Raw genomic sequence first — 12,991 nt, 5'->3', positions numbered from 1 at the left:
CAGAAGGGTGTGCACAAGCCAGGGTCCCAAAGCAAGAGGAGCCTGATGTGTTAATGGATCCCAGTTTTCCCTACTGAAAATTTATGTTGTTTCTGGGACCTCCTCGCCCCCTAAGACGGCCTGTGAATCTTCATCCTCACCTGTTTATTGGTCCCATTTTTGCCTCAAGGTTGTGGCATTTTCCTACAACCCCCCACCTTTCCTTCTCTTCCCTCGTTTCTTTACCTTATGTTTACAAATACGTTTTTTTATTTGTAAAATATTCTCCTTCTGACTCTTCTCTGCCCCTGACCTGTTTCTTCTCTTTGCTTCTCAACCCTCTGGCAAGGCCAGACTGTAATCACGGCCCGCTTTGATCAGGGAGCTCTCTGAAATTTCGTATCACTTCACCACACCGAGGAAAGGAATCACTCACACGGCACCAGTTCAGTTCAGTCGCTCAGTTGCTTCCGACTCTGCGCCTCGATGGACTGCAGCACGCCAGGCCTCTCTGGCCATCACCAACTCCTGGAGCTTGCTCAAACTCATATCCATCGAGTCGGTGATGCCATCCAGCCATCTCATCCTCTGTTGGCCCCTTCTCCTCCTGGTGCCAGGAGCCCGCTGATGCCCCAGCCGGTGGCCCTGGAGCACCCTCATCCCAGGCACGCTCCCACAGTGGGTGTTCGTGCCCACCCTGCACCACCCGGGTGACTGCTTTGGTCTCTTGGTTCTCACGCTTCTTGGTCCTTCACCATGGCCTTTCTCTTTTTGTTCCTGCTTCCAACTCTCGTAGCTTAATCCTGGGATCTCAGCAACGTTAAAGATGGCTACACTCATAGCTTCAATCGTCTCCCTCCAGCTGGCTTGCAATCTCCATCGCAGCGCTGATCTCTCCACTACGTATTATTCCTTACATATTGGTCACAGTTATCTACCATCTAGGGGACCTTAGAGAAGTCCATCCCCATCTTGGGGTGTTATTGTCATGCCTGGAAAATACTGGGAAATGGGCCGGCTGCCTTCTTTTGTCCCTAAGCTCCAATAATTGGTGACTCAATGATTTTTAAATGTCTTCATTCCCACATAGATGAACTCTGTCCTCTTAAAATCATCATGTTTAAAGTTAAACTCCTCATTAAGGCACAGCTACCCCTCTGGATTCTGACACACACAGTGGGCTCAGCCATCCTGGATGATCCCAGAGTGTTGTCATTTCGTCTCTGTAACCAAGACTCCCTAATTCTCTCTTTCCATTCGCAGCCCCCTGCCCCCCAGCCCTCCCTCCATGCTGCTCCTAGAGATGACCCAGGTGGTCCCCTGCAGATTCTGCCCCTTTCAGCAACATACAATCTGCACATTCTAAACATTTCAAGGGTCCCAATTGTTCATAGCAGCTCCTCTTCAGCTTTGTGGGTTCCCTGGAGAATCCTTTAAAATGTATGGATCCTCCATACAGAAAAATGCCTAAAACTTTAAGAGGTTCATGGGCTTCCCTGGTGGCTCAGATGGTAAAGAATCTGCCTGCAATGCAGGAGACCCAGGTTCGATTACTGGGTCGGGAAGATCCCCTGGAGAAGGGAATGGCAACCCACTCCAGTATTCTTGCCTGGGAAATCCCATGGACAGGGGAGCCTGGCAGGCCACAGTCCATGAGATCACAAAGAGCTGGACTCGACGGAGTGACTATGGATCTCCCGAAATGTATCACAGGCTCTTTAGAGGTCTTTGAACCCCAGCTTAGACCAAAGCAGCCCCTCAAAGAATCTCATTTTTTGAGTTCTGGAGCCCCTGACAACTTGACTCTGCACCCTCTGTTCTATCCTGTTTTCCTCCAGCCTCAGATCCTCCTGAAGCCCCCACTCCAGCCAAGCCCCAAAGGTAGCAGCAGCTCCTTGATGGGCACGTGAACCTTCTTTGGCTCAGGCCATTCTCCCCATCTGAATCATCAACTTCTTTCTTCTTGCAGCTAAGTCTTGGACCATTCCTTCAAGTCCCGCACCAATCCCACCTTCTCCAGAAAAGGTCTCTCTTGCTCCCCGCCCTGTGTGGGCTTCCTCTCTGGAGCTCCTGTAGGTCTGAGTCATCAGCCATCAGCACCGTATGGTCAATTTTTGTTTCTACGACATGGCAAGGCTCACCCCTGAGGCCAGGTACTGTCACTAGGCTGAAATGCTTGCTGGCGATAATGAATCTTTCTGATTATGACTGAAGGAAGAAGGCTTCCAAAATGCTCCAGCTGGGCTCTGAGTGACGCCAGCTTTTCTATATTTTATTACACACACCCACGTGTTTTCTAAAACACAGTATGAAAGTGAAAGTTAGTTGCTCAGTTATGTCTGACTCTTGGTGACCTCATGGACTGTAGCCCACCAGGCTCCTCTGTCCATGGGATTCTCCAGCAAGAAAAAGACACATGTATCCCAATATTCATTGCGGCACTATTTACAATAGCTAGAACATGGAAGCAACCTAGATGTCCACTTACAGATGAATGGCTAAAGAGGCTGTGGTACATATATACAATGGAATATTATTCAGCCATAAAAGGAACACATTTGAGTCAGTTCTAATGAGGTGGATGAACCTAGAGCCTATTATACAGAGTGAAGTAAGTCAGAAAGAGAAAGGTAAGTATCATATACTAACACATATATATGGAATCTAGAAAGATGGTACTGATGAATTTATTCACAGGGCAGCAATGGAGAAACTAGAGAACAGACTTATGGACACGGAAAGAGCGGAGGAGAGGGTGAGATGTATGGAGTGAGTAACATGGAAATTTACATGACCATATGTAAAATAGATAGCCAATGGGGATTTGCTGTATGACTCAGGGAATTCAAACAGGGGCTCTATAACAATCTATCACAGTGGGATGGGGAGGGAAATGGGAGGGAGGTTAAGGAATGAGGAGACATGGGCATACCTATGGCTGATTCTTGTCAATCTGTGATAGAAAAACAAGAAAATTCTGCAAAGCAACTAACCTACAATTTAAAAAATAAATAATAATAAAAAAAAGAATATTGGAGTGGGTAACCATTTCTTTCTCCAGGGGATCTTCCTGACCCAGGGATCAAACACAGGTCTCTTGCATTGTAGGCAGATTCTTTACCATCAGGGAAGCGTGGTATACTGAGCATGATTTATCTGGAACACCAATCCTGCTGTAACCGGATGATGCTCCAAGTGGTACTGAGATGTGGGCAATAAGGATGCTGTGAGTTCATCTTGCCTGCTCATCAAGAGGCTTCACTGAGATGTGAGAACACTCACTGAGGTGCTGGGCATGTGGAAGACCCTCAGTGTGTACATCTGCCTTCCTCCTCCTTTAGAGTGACTTTTTTTCCTTTTAAATGTAGAGCAGGTGGTAGGTGAAAATAGCTCAGCACCTATTTATTATCCTGCTCTAGCATTTCAGGGCAAGGAATTTAGAGGCATAGCAAAAGGATTAGATGTTTCCAGCAAGTCTGAACTCACTCAACAGGGAAGGTACCCAGTGGTGATGCTGGGGAGCTGAAGATGATTGGTTTCTGGAACCTCATTTACAGATGGGGAAACTGAGGTCCTCGGAGCTCAGGGCCTGCCCTTGAGGTGGCAGCTCTCCCAACTCTTACTCACCTGTGATGATGACATGTTTCTCACCATCACACAAGAATTCTCTCCTCCATCAGATCACAAACTCCTCGAGCACTTTTTCTGTGCTGAGTTCATCTTTGCTTTCTCTACGATCCAACAAATGTTGGTAATCAACCCTGAATATTCCTTGGAAGGACTGATGCCAAAGCTCCAATACTTTGGCCACTGGATGCAAAGAGCCGACTCATTGGAAAAGACCCTGATGCTGGGAACCATTGAAGGCAAAAGGAGAAGGGGATGACAGAGGATGAGATGGCATCACTGGCTCAATGGCCATGAATTTAAGCAAACTCTGGTAGTGATGAAGGACAGGGGAGCCTGGCATGCTGCAGTCCATGGGGTCGTGAAGAGTTGAACATGACTTAGTGACTGAACAACAACATCTTTGCATGTCACCAGCATCTTGCACAGGGTCTGTGAGCCCTGCATGTGACAAATCGGATGTTTTGTGATGACTACATAAGGCTCATGGTGACAGGTACCAGTGAGCCTTCCCGAGGTTTTCTCCAGGGTCCTTGGGTGCCGTGTAAGGCTGCTGTTTCTGCACCAAATCGGGAACAGACTGACTCTTCCAGCAGATGTAGCCCATGGCACAGAGTGTGCTGGTTACACTGAAATGCTGTATTTGAGATTTAGTCCTTGAGCATTTACCAGGTGACATGCCCTGGGTATATAGAGATGAACAAGATGGAATGGATCTTTCCCTCATGAAGAATCATCTTGTGCAAGAGGAAGAAAAAGAAGAACAAAAGCAAATATATCATCATCTGATCCTGGCAGAAGAACCCTCTCCAGTGGCTAATCTCTGCCTGTTTTCAAGACAGAAAATAAAAACAACACCGCACAATGGAACTCGATGAAGACCCCAAATCCAAAAAGTTCAACACATTTTACTTTATTTTATCTCAACTGATCTCAACTCTCAAATGCTCCAGCTTCAGAAGGTTTAAGATTAGGTACCATTAAGCTGGCTAGACCAGCATTGATTGAAAAACCCTCCTGGATACTACAGGATGGAGGAGGTTGCAGACCCTTATTAATCTCCTTGTTATCAGCATGATCTCAGCCTGCCAGGAGCAGGCTTATTAGATTCTCAATTCTGGCCACATCCACATCCCCCTGGCTTCTGCGTACCAGGCCATGGAGCTTGTATAGCACCATGAATTACCCTGCTAAGAAAACTTTACCAGTGAGCAGGTCTTTGTCCATGGAATCGAGGAAAAAGGAAAAGTAGGTTTCCTCTATAAACCAGACGGACCTCAACGGGTCTCCAATCAGACAGTTACACGGGAGCCCGTATAACCCACTATATTTTCTCTTCTTTGACCCTGGAAAGGAATAAATAAATGAGTGTGGAATGCGGGTGGCAGGGGCTGTTCTGAGCCTTTCTCTGGAACTGACTCCCTCCTTCCCGCTCTCCCTCCTTACTTTCTTTGTTCTCCAAACCAGCACTTACTCTCTCCCAGGCACTGTGCAAGGGGCTGAAAGTACTGAACCAACGCAGCACAGATCTGAAATGGTCCTAGCCCTCCTAAAGCTACAGTCTAGCAGGCAGGAAAGGCACCATGCAAGAAATAGGGCTTCCCAGGTAGTGCTAGCTGTAAAGAACCCACTTGCCACACAGGAGGCATAAGGGACGTGGGCTCTATCCCTGGGTCAGGAAGAGCCCCTGGAGGAGGAAATCGCAACCCACTCCAGTATTCTTGCCTGGGAAATCCCATGGACAGAAGAGCCTGGCGGGCTACAGTCCATGGGGTCTACAAAGAGTTGGACACGACTCAAGCAACCGAGCAGCAACAGCAGAGGGTGCTGGGAGCCTGGGGGGCTGGGACGGGGCGGAGGGGGTCTCACCTAGTAGTGCTGCTGGGGGCTGGGCAGGAGCTCAACCGTCCTTGCCTTTTGAGTCATCCACAATATTGTTTCACTGGAGGATTCTTTTTTTCTGCACTGGGCAATTTCCCAGATACAGTGAGACATTGTATCTGGAACTAGGTACTTTTTTGGAAGATTAACTCACTCTCTGTATAAGTTCTACAAGGACTTGTCAGGGCTCTGCTGCCAAGGGGGCAGATAATGGTCCCAAAGAGAAGTCAAGTAAGCACAACGTCACGGCATCAACTTCAGTCATTTTGGGGTCTACCTCCATGTGTTTTGCTGATCCCACTTTACTGACAATATTTTCTTTAAACTGACTCACTTAAAAACATAAATGAGTTTATCATCAAAGGAACCCTTAATATCACTGCCATAAATAGAATACCAATATCCCTTGCCCTAAATAGAAGGTAACGGCAAAAATAAATAAAATTAAATTCCTGGCTTCCAGCCTGTCTCGAGGCTGTCTTTATCTGAAGTAGCAGATTGGTTTTAAAAGGCTCCCCTCTACTGGCCTTCGATCACCTCTAGAGGCCTCCCTCATCAATTCCTCTGCTTTTTATAACTGAGAATGGAGTTTGGAATTGGATTGCTGGCTGGGCAGGCCACCAAAACCACTCAGGAACCCCAAGAACTCTAGGGAACTGTTACTGCACGTGCCAACTGTGAAGTGGGGCCGTCAGCTGTGTGAATGATCACATCCAGGCCAAATGCACGAGGGGGCTTAATGACACAGGCCAGGTGGCTGAGCAGTTTTCTCTGGAAATTTCTATCACTTGCCCCAGCCGTGGATCAAGGTTATTCTGGTACAGACACTGCAGCCTCCTTAAGCTCACTTAAAACGTCAATTCAACACTTGTTTAAGATTTCTCCTTGCCTTACTTCACGGCCAGGGCCTCACTTTGGGAGGGGAAAGAAAGAGAAGCAGGTTAATCCACAGGGCTAAACCCTGACACTCTGGAAACAACCAGCTAGACCTTGATGAAATTCAGTTGTTTTTTTGTGTTGATTAAGCAGTTACTTTACACGAGTCTCAGTTCACTCATCCATAAAATGGTTTCTTTCCAGGGTTTTAATGTGTGTATGTTTTTTTAGGTTTTGCCATGTGGTAGGTGGGATCTGAGTTTCTCAACCAGGGATCGAACCTGGGCCCCCCTGCATGGAAAGCTCAGAGTCTTAACCACTGAACCACCAGGGAAGTCTTGTCCAGGGTTTTATAATACATGTGTGAAATAGCATATGAAAACTCCTGGTGTGCACACAGGCATCTGGCTGTAATAATAACCATTATTGATTTTTCTGACATCCATCTAAGGGTGAAGGCCAACACTGATGGGCAACAGGGATCCTCAGACAACCTTCCCCTGGTTTGACGGGTCAAGGTCTTTGCCTTGGGCTGGGGCTCTGCTGAAAGGCCAGGAGATCAATTATTCCCACCAACGCAGGGAGTGTGTATACAATTTGCCTGGGGTCTTGTTCCGATGCAGATTCAATTTCATCAGGTGTGGATTCCAGGGTGAGGCCTGAGGTTTTGCTTGTCTACCCAAACCCCAGATGAGGCCCCTCTTGCTGGGCCAAGGATAACACTTTGATTGACAAGGCTCTAGCTCAATGGTTCTCCCAGTAGGGGTTCTCTGAAGGAGGGGCCAAAGGTATCGGCATCACTTGCAACTTGTTAGTGAGGCCAGTTCTCAGGCTCCACCTGCTGAATCAGAAGCTGGGGGGTGGGGCCAGCACTGTTTGTAACAACCTCCAGCTCTGGCACCTCCTGCCCTTGGCAAGCGCAGCACTAGCTCAGGTCTGTGGTTGTATGGGCGTTGTCTGGCCTGAGCCTGAAAGGGGATAGACAGCTGCCTCTCAGCAAGTCCCAGCCCAGCAGGATCATCTCTGGGGATGAGTATTCTGGGTCTCTGTTCAGACTCACCCTTGAGCCACAGACACTGACGAAAGCTACTCACACGCAGGTGGTAAGGAAAAGGGCCTCTGGGAATCCGGTCTGGGAGGGGATGATCTGGGTTGTCTGCACCTGTGGCCTCCCCTTCCTTCCCCCTGCTCCCCTTCCCCACCACTCCATGACTTCCATGCAGTTTAGACTTTTACCAGGCCGTATGGGTCCCTCCACTGAAGTTAGACAGGAAGGCAGGCCAACGAGTATTTAAGGTGTCCACAAAAAGTGTATGTTTGCACATATACTTACGTGTACATACACAGTCCTAAATCCCAGGCGTTGGGAATTTGCCCTCCCTCTCTGGCAAGCGTATCCAAATATACTCATAACAAAGTAATGGTTCACATTGATGTTTCTCTAATTCTAGTACCAGTTCTTTCCTCTTTTTCTCCCTCTGCTCCTTCCCCATATGCGTTTTGGTACTACATTATTTTATGAATTAAATAGCCATGGAATTAAAGACGCTTGCTCCTTGGAAGAAAAGATATGACAAACCTAGATAGCATATTAAAAAGCAGAGACATCACTTTGCTGACAAAGGTCCACCTAGTCTATGGTTTTTCCAGTAGTCATGTATGGATGTGAGAGTTGCACCATAAAGAAAGCTGAGCACCAAAGAATTGATGCTTTCAAACTGTGGTGCTGGAGAAGACTCTTGAGAGTCCGTTGGACTGCAAGGAGATCAAGTCCATCCTAAAGGAAATCAGTCCTGAATATTCACTGGAAGGACCGATGCTGAAGCTGGAGCTCCAATACTGTGGCCCCCTGGTGCGAAGAGCTGACTCATTGGAAAAGACCCTGATGCTGGGAAAGATTGAACGAGGGATGAGAAGGGGATGATAGAGGATGAGATGGTTGGATGGCATCACTGACTTGTTGGACATGAGTCTGAGCAAACTCAGAGAGACAGTGAAGGACAGGGAAGTTTGGTGTGCTGTAGTTCATGAAGTCACAACAAGGTGGGCATGACTTAGCGACTGAATAACAACAGCATTCCTTTCTTGTGTATATACATTTTGCTTATCCAGTCATCCACTGATGGACATTTTTTGGCTACTGAAAATGATAGTGCTATAAACACAAGTGTACAAATACCTGTTCAGATCCTTGCTTTTGATTCTTTGCGGTATGTACCCAGCCGTGGAATTGCTGGGTCAGATGGTACTTCTATTTTTAATTTTATGAGGAACCACCCTACTGTTTTCCATAGCAGCTGCACCATTTTACATTCCCATCAGTTATATTTTACTGATGCCTCAGAACACTATGAATAGGATACTATTAACTCCTTTAGAAAGTTTAGGAAACTGAGGCTCAGAGAAGTGAAGCCACCTGCCTGAGGTCACACAGGTAATAAGTATGTCATCAGTGATCAGTGCCTTAGTCTTCCCATAGCAGCTCCCAGGGGCTCCAAAGGTGCGGTCCAGTGTCTCAAAGCATGAACAGTGAGTCTGGCTCGTAAGGAAGACTTGCCAGTTCTTGTGTGGGTGTCAGTTGCTCAGTTGACTCTTTACAACCCCCTGGACTGTGCCCACCAGGCTCCTCTGTCCATGGGATTCTCCAGGTAAGAACACCAGAGTGGGTAGCCATTCCCTTCTCCAGGGGATCTTCCTGACTCAGGGATCGAACTCGGGCCTCCTGCATTGCAGGCAGATTCTTTACCATCTGAGCCACCAGGGAAGCCCTAGTTCTTACAGACAGGAGAAAAGGAAGGCCCTACGCTGGCAGCTGGGAGAGATTTACAATGAAGACTTGAGGGAGTCATATTCTAATGATGCTGGAGGGCAGAGCTTTGGCCTGGGTACCCGTAGGCTGGGGATGGGGCTGGGACACCTTGGGCTGGCTCCATCCCCAAGGCTGGCTGTTCTTTAAGGATCTACTTGTCAGAGGGCTGCTGCCCTGCTGCTTCGGTGGAGGAGGCTCCCAGCTCTGGCCAGGACCCTCACACCACTGCAGGTTCCTCTCCCGCCCTTCTCTTTACCTCTCCTTAGAACAAAGCCTATGGACTGGGGTGTAGTTTGGACATAAGGCAGAGTCCACTTAAGAGTCAGCTCCCAAACCTCAGGAGCCTCAGAGTGCAGTGGGAGAGGGTTTGCTGCTTATAGGAGAAGAGCAAACGCAAGTCAGCTGCCCGATCAGTTTACCAGCTCATTTTCTCTGGGTGTCTTAGCCTCCCCGCTCCATTATTTAAGCCACTCTGGCATTTACTAAGCAAGAAGATGTGAATTAATCCTGCGGATCACTCCTCCAAGCGTGGCCGATATTCTTGTGCTTGAAACTGGAGACTGGAAACCTAACGGCAAGCACCCATGCATCACTGGACTGTCCAAGGGTGTGTGCCTCTTCTCAACAGGAGCTGAAATGCTGCACCCAAGTATGGGGTCGCCATGGTGTTCAGGAGGCTCATCTGACCATCCGTGAGCCCTTGCTGAAGTCCCAGTGTTTCCAGTTTCCCTTTGCAAACTGTCTTTGTGGTACAGGAAATGGCCCAGGGCAGGAGGCGGGAGGCAGGGGGAACAGGCGCAGGCAGCCCAGTGATTCCGGGACACAGAAGTCACTACGAAGGGCATGGTGATGCAGTTGGGCAAAGCTGGTTGGCATCTCATTTCCTTGTTACTGGCTGTGTGACCTCAGCAAGACTTGGTCCCTCTCTGGGCCTCCAGTCCCTCATCTGTAGATGAACCAACTTGGCAGCTCCGAGTACAATATAAGCCCCTAGGAAAGAGACTCCCTGGGCCCCTACAACCTCCCTGCAGAAGTCTCCTCCCCACCTGCTTCCTTCCTTCCTTGCCAGGATCCAGGAAGCTGACCACCCTAGCCCTTCTGTCTTTCCCCAGAAAAAAATTCTTCCAGGCTTTAATCATTTGTGTTGTTTTTTCTCTTCCATCAGTGTGTGTGTGTGTGTGTCTGTGTCTCCTATAGTGAGCTGATCAAACAAACATGCTCCAGAGCCACTCTGATGAGACCTGGTGGGGGCAAGGAGGGGGCTGGGGGAGAGGGAAGGAGGGAAGGAGGCATGGGGAGCACCATCCAAAACAAGATGCCGTGTAGCTGGCCACCCTGAATCACCTCCATCTCCTGGGCTGCCATATTCCATTACAGCCCCGCCTCTAGCGTCCTGTCTCTGGAGCTCTCCTCGAGCATGGCTGTTCCCCAGGTTTCTCTCTTTCCTGCAGACCTCTCTCTTTCCCAGCTTTATCCTTTGGGGGACTGAGCATGCATATTTCCCTCATTGGATGTCATTTCATACATCAGTTATAGATGGTTCTCCTGATTTCCTGGAACCTGGGTTCACATCCCAGCTCTGCCACTGACTGGCTGTGTGACTTTGGTCAAGTTGCTTAACTGTTCTGTGCCTCAGGTTGCTCATCATCATAACAGAGGTAATAACAACATGGACCTCATAGGACTGCTGGGAATATTACAGGTGCGAACAGAGCTAAGGTGCTTAGGCTGTCATATGCACGCAACAGATACACCAATAAATAAATAAATAAATAAGACCATTGTTATTCTTTGCTGCCGTCAGCCTCCACTGAGAAAAGATGTGTGATGAGTGAGCCCCTGTTTCTAGAAGCAATGCCTCTGTTTACTCTTCAAGGTAAACTCAGATCCCAAACTATAGATTTCACCCATCAATAACATTTCCAAAAAAATTGGGGCTGAGGGACTTCCAGGATGGTCCAGTGGTTAAGATACCATGTTTCCAGCACAGGGGGCTTGTGTTTGATCCCTGGGTGGGGAACTAAGATCCCCCACTGCACTGGTCCAAAAACACAGGTTGGGGAAAAATGTAACACTACTATCTACCATCACCCTCTTTCAGGAAAGAAAGGACATTAACACCCAAAAGAAAAAGAACATCATCTCAGAAGATAGCTGAGTTCTCAGAAAATGACAGGTTGAAAACTTGAAACTAACAGAATTGTCATGGCTACATTGTATCTCTTATTTTCTCTTTCCTTTTTCCTTCTGGGTCACCGCCCATCTGCAGATCAGCATTGGGAACCGCTGACCTCAGGGTCATTTCAGCCTCCCACCATCAACTAAGAGGCAGAGGAGAAACTGCAGCCCTGAGCCTTTAAAGGGGACCAGGAACCAGAGCTGTGCCTCCCTGCTCCTGCAATAATGATAGCCAAATGCTGGAGAACTCTGTGACAGAGCAGAGAGCTTCTTTCTCAAAGAGCAATTTCCGAACTCAAACACACACCCACACAGGGACTCGGGGTTTCCAGGAGCAGCCAACCAGGATTCCAAGTGCTAGAAGTGTCTGGGAGGAGCCCACTCCCTGCCACCATGGAATACAGACACCTCTGGAGCAGTTCCCTTTGCCACTGCAAAGTCTGCGACAGCTGACGCTAAGAAATGCTAGGACAAACAGGTCCCGTCAGGACACTGGGCAGTTTCCTAGCCAAGTGACGAATTGCGGGAGACTGGGGAGAATTTAAAACCAGCCCAGCTGCCGCCCAGGAGAGTGACTAATCTCAACACTTAAGGACAAGCCCCAGACCAGCAGTCACTCAGACACGGGGGATGGTTTCCCTGCTTGCACGTGGCACCCCAGTGTCTCACCCTGGGGCTTCTCCTGGAGACATGAATCTGTGCCCATCTCCTCACGGGAGACTGCCACCTGACCAGCCCCAGCCCCCAGTGGCATTCATGTTCCTGCCCACCCCCATTCTTTGTATTTATTTACTGGCTGTGCCAAGTCTGGGGTGCTGTGCAGGCTTTTCTCTAGGTGTGCCAAGTGGGGGCCACTCTCTAGTTGCGGTGCGTGGGCTTCTCACTGCAGTGGCTTCTCTTGTTGCAGAGCAGACTTCCAAAGTTGTGGCACTCGGGCTTAGTTGGCCCTGCAGAATGTGAGATCTTCCCTGAGCAGGGATCGAACCCGTATCCCCGGCACTGGCAGGCGGATAACTAACCACTGTTTCACCAGGGAAGGGCACCCCCCCCAACTCTCTTCACTGTATCTTTCCACCTGCCTCATGAAGTCATTTTTGCTTGAGGCAGCTGAAAGGTGCAAGGCTTCTGAATCCCACTGAGGGTTCTCGCAGTTGCTTAGAAGTCTTGGCCAATCCATCATGATTCCCTGGTTTGACCAGTGTTAATCAAAACACAACTTAAAGGTGCTTCAGAGAGAAAATCTTTGAGATGATGCACATCAATCAATGGCCATGAACTTGGGCAAAGTCCAGGAGATGGTGAGGGACAGGGAAGCCTGGTGTTCTACAGTCCATGGGGTTGCGAAGAGTTGTACACAACTTGGCATCAATGCATCAATCTGACCTCTTATTTCTTTCTCCCTCAATGTTTCAAACACACAGCACATCCTTTCTGTTCAGCATCCTTTCCGGGGGCCAGCCCTTGGAAGGAAACAGCTGGCCTTAAGTCTGCTCTCACTGCCAGTGTGGAGGCCATAAAGGTGATAAAGATAGGCAGAGCGGGCCCTTCCTTTCCAGGCAAGAGGAGGATGGTGGGGGCCTGACATTATAGGCAGTGGCAGAGCTAGAAAGAGCTCTCTGGAGAAAAAGAACTGGACATGGT

General features: G+C 48.6%; 1 protein-coding gene and 1 long non-coding RNA gene across 2 annotated transcripts in view; one reads left to right on the top strand and one right to left on the bottom strand.

Moving 5' to 3' along the window:
* Positions 1 to 12,991, bottom strand: part of ST8SIA2 (ST8 alpha-N-acetyl-neuraminide alpha-2,8-sialyltransferase 2) — a 72,314-nt gene that overhangs the window by 51,931 nt on the left and 7,392 nt on the right. The gene's annotated exons all lie outside the window — the stretch shown is intronic.
* Positions 7,327 to 11,692, top strand: LOC123330719. The gene is made up of 2 exons (XR_006546796.2): positions 7,327 to 7,466; positions 11,442 to 11,692. It is a non-coding gene; the product is annotated as an uncharacterized LOC123330719 (long non-coding RNA).

This window comes from Bubalus bubalis, chromosome 20, assembly GCF_019923935.1.
Source record: "Bubalus bubalis isolate 160015118507 breed Murrah chromosome 20, NDDB_SH_1, whole genome shotgun sequence".
In the NCBI taxonomy this organism is placed as follows: Eukaryota; Metazoa; Chordata; class Mammalia; order Artiodactyla; family Bovidae; genus Bubalus; species Bubalus bubalis.
Note: the sequence above shows the minus strand (reverse complement) of the source record. Positions and strands in the feature narration are given on the sequence as shown.